This window comes from Carassius carassius, chromosome 43, assembly GCF_963082965.1.
Source record: "Carassius carassius chromosome 43, fCarCar2.1, whole genome shotgun sequence".
Classification (NCBI taxonomy): domain Eukaryota; kingdom Metazoa; phylum Chordata; class Actinopteri; order Cypriniformes; family Cyprinidae; genus Carassius; species Carassius carassius.
The window spans coordinates 26370548-26374167 of NC_081797.1; the positions used below are offsets into that span (position 1 = coordinate 26370548).

Genomic DNA, 3620 nt, shown 5'->3' on the forward strand with positions numbered 1-3620 from the left:
CATTGTTTAATTTGAAACAGGCAAGGCATACTCTGTTGCCATTCTTTCTGGTAATTTTGTGTGCATTGACATGATGTGATCTATGCATTTTCTCACTTGCACTAGCTGGATGTCTATTATGAGGTTCTTTTGAAGATCCATTGTGGTGTAGCTCCCATACTTTGCTGAATGGCCTAAAATGTCACAATACAAATAATATTTTATAAAATAGTTTACACAGGAACAAATTATTAAGACTGCAGAAGAACGTGCATCACCAAGCAGGACATTGTTACCTGGCGAATCAGCTCTCATATCGCCACCAATTTTCACCTTGTCGGCCTCACAGAGATCCTTCACTAAATCCACCTGTTCCTTCTTCCACTTATATATTATTAGTGGTTCCAGGTACATGCTGGCATGCCTTCTGAAGGTTCTGTATGTGAACATCTTTAAATGCATTTAAATGCACTCAAATATCTTCAAAAGAAAAAAAATAATTATATGCATTATACGTTTAAACTATTTTAAACAGTAAAAAAAAAAAACACCCAACAAAACTTTTTCATCTGGAAGAATGAAGCTCCAGAGAAGTACAGGAAAGCAGACAGCTTGAGGTTACCAACAGGGGTACTGCCAACACAGGGTTGGCTCTTCCACTGTCTGAAGTACTCGCAATGCAGGCAACGTTGATCAATGGCCAAAAAAGTCCCATTGCTACGAGGCTGAATATTGCAGGCTCTTGAACATACTGGACAGGTCTCAAACAGTTCAAGAAGAAAGTTTTCAAACACAATATATTTGGTGTCTTCATGAGAGGCTTTGGATGTGTACATGCTATCACAAGAGAAAATTAATAACAAAAAATTAATGTAGTGTATTTCTTTTTCAACATGATTAGTTTTACGGGTTAGTAAAACATACAGTTCACATAAATGTATGCTAAACTTAACATGATAAAGACAAAAACTTACTAATGCTTTGATGGTTCAGTCACACTGGTGACAGACTGAGCAGGGTCATATGTTACGTCCTGAGTGTCACAGACTTCTTCAAAAGACACACTTTCTTCCTCCTCCAATTCAAAGCGACGCCTTTTGGAAGGCTTTTCATCTTTTAAAGGTGTTGAAGTAAAAGGATGTGAAGTAGTCCAGGGTATGGCGACATCACCACTTGAAAGAATTGAGGACTGCTCTGTTTGTGTTTCTATAACATTAGAAAATACAATGTAAAGTTTTATTCTATCAATTGTAATTGCAGTATTATAAAAATATGGACTATAAATACTTCCTTTTAGGCAATAAAGCTTTTAAGCTTATTATAAATATAATTATGATGACACCGGTTAGGATTATATAAATAATACCTTTGCTACGACACTTGGGTCTCATTGTTCGAAACGACAGCTGTGTGCCCACAGATGTATTAGTGGGTTGGTCAGTTTGACAGCCAACATCTTTTGATATGGGGCCTGAACATGGCGGTCTCTGAAAACAATATGCAAGTAAACTAAGTAAAAACACTGTGATTATTCATAAAGAAATTGCGTTTTAAAAAGTAGTTTAAAGTTTTAAATACATTACTTACAGTTTGCGTTGTCGTTGTTGAGCACAGAATAGTCGGCACGGCCTTGTCTTTGAGCAACAGTTTTTTGGCAAAGCCAGCATCATATTGGTATTTGTTCTCAAAACAGTCATCCTTAAAATGTATAGAACAAACACTTAAATTAGCACTGCCGTGACTGGGACGTCCGCAAAAAATAAACTGCATCCATTTTTCCCTGACGTCAGGATCTTTCGGCAGCGTATTCAAAGATGTTGTTTGTCCACAGCCAGGAACAGCACATCTGCGTGGCATTGTAATTTTCCTGTACACAGACCCACTCGCTGTCCGTCGACTGAACACTTGTGAGGCGCGCGGCGCGACAACGATAGGAAATGAGCATAGTTGTCTTGTTCTGGAGGCGGTCGTATGCAAATGGCTGGAACGTCACTTCGCACCGTGACGTCACTTCTTACCATGTATCCAGAACGAGCTGTATTTAGAGCTTGATTAAATAAATGGCTCGTTTATAATGGGGAGGACGTCTTAAGCTATGAAACTTGCAGGACGTTTTAATGGTACAAAGACCTCTTATATTCCAAAAGATCAAGGCAAATTTCATGACCCCTTTAATCTTGACCCTCATGTTCACTTTGTGTGGTTTCTGAAGTGGTCATGTCCTCTTGCATTATATGAACTAAAAATACTTGCTTGTGTTCATGTGAAGATAGAAAGTCATAAACATTTGGGACGACAGAGGTTTAATAAATGGTGAGAGAATTTTTGGGTAAACTTTCCCTTTAAAGAGCAAGATGTGATTGAGAGCCTAGAAATATATTCCAGACAGAATACAAGAATGTGTTGAATTAATGAGGAGAGTCATAGAATTAAAACATACAATGTTAACGTTTTTAAAGCTGCAGTCGGTAACTTTTGACGCTCTAGCGGTTAATAAACAGAACTGCTTGCGTCTTGCGGAAGAACATTGTAGCCGGAACTACTTCTCTCTGTTTATGTCTATGAAGAATCACAAAGGTACCGGGTTACTCCGCTGCGGTACCCCAGAAGCAATCTAAAATAGTCCGAATATAAACACTTATTATAGATGTACCCTAGTGATTCAGGACAGGCTAAAAACACGGTTTGGAAAATGGATTCATGGTGTACTCGCTTATTATATACATTTTGTAAATCTTGAACACAAAAAAAGTTACGGACCGCAGCTCTGATTGGTTGTTTCTTACCGGGAGCGGTCGAATTTCTGCAGAGGAGCTTGATTTTTTCACAAATTATCTGTCTCATATTCTACTGTCAGGACATAATGACAGGTTTCACAAATACATTTTTACAAAAGTTACCTACTTCAGCTTTAAATGCCACTTTATTCGTGTTGTCTATTCAACGTCACTGTCTAAAAGGACAATTAATCTTTTTAATGTTTATTTTGGGCATTTAGAGGGTTTTTTTTCTTAGCAAATATTGATAAATAATTATTTGTGACTAATTAGATTAATTAATGAGAAAAGCATGTAATTATTAAGATTAAAAAAATAATCACTACAGTCCTAATTCCTACTTAATGATTCATATAATGACATATTGTAAATAAAACTTGTAAATAGTACAATTAAGTAGTACAATAGTAAATTGTAAATAGAACATCACTAAACATGAATTACAATTAATTTAGCATATAATGTTTATTTAAACACTTTTTTGGAGATTTGTAATATTTTATAAAAAATAAAAAATCCCACAAAAATATTAATTGTATTTAAATTATCATCACTGATTTTATTTGCACTCAATTTTGTGCATTCAGCTAATATATTACATAGCTAATGGCTCAAAACAGAACAAATAATGAATAAACTTTTTTTTGGGGGGGGGGTTTTGGTTGGGCGCAACTTTGCTACCTCAATATTCTTCCTCAGATTTGGTGGTGACTTTTTGAACCCAGACATTTACCTGATAAAAGTTATAATTGAAGTAGAAATGTGTGTGTTTGATGCATGAAAACAATGATCATTAGTTCTCTAGTCAGACACACACGTTTGAGCTTCTGTTTACCATATTTAATGTGCATAAGATTAAATAAA

At 35.8% G+C, this 3620-nt stretch overlaps 1 long non-coding RNA gene across 1 annotated transcript; it reads right to left on the reverse strand.

Annotated features, from left to right (window-relative positions):
• Positions 1 to 596: 596 nt before the first annotated feature.
• Positions 597 to 1721, reverse strand: LOC132124886 (uncharacterized). The gene is made up of 4 exons (XR_009426804.1): positions 1567 to 1721; positions 1346 to 1466; positions 954 to 1185; positions 597 to 816 (listed from the first exon to the last, which is right to left on the reverse strand). It is a non-coding gene; the product is annotated as an uncharacterized LOC132124886 (long non-coding RNA).
• Between the last annotated feature and the right edge of the window lie 1899 nt (positions 1722 to 3620).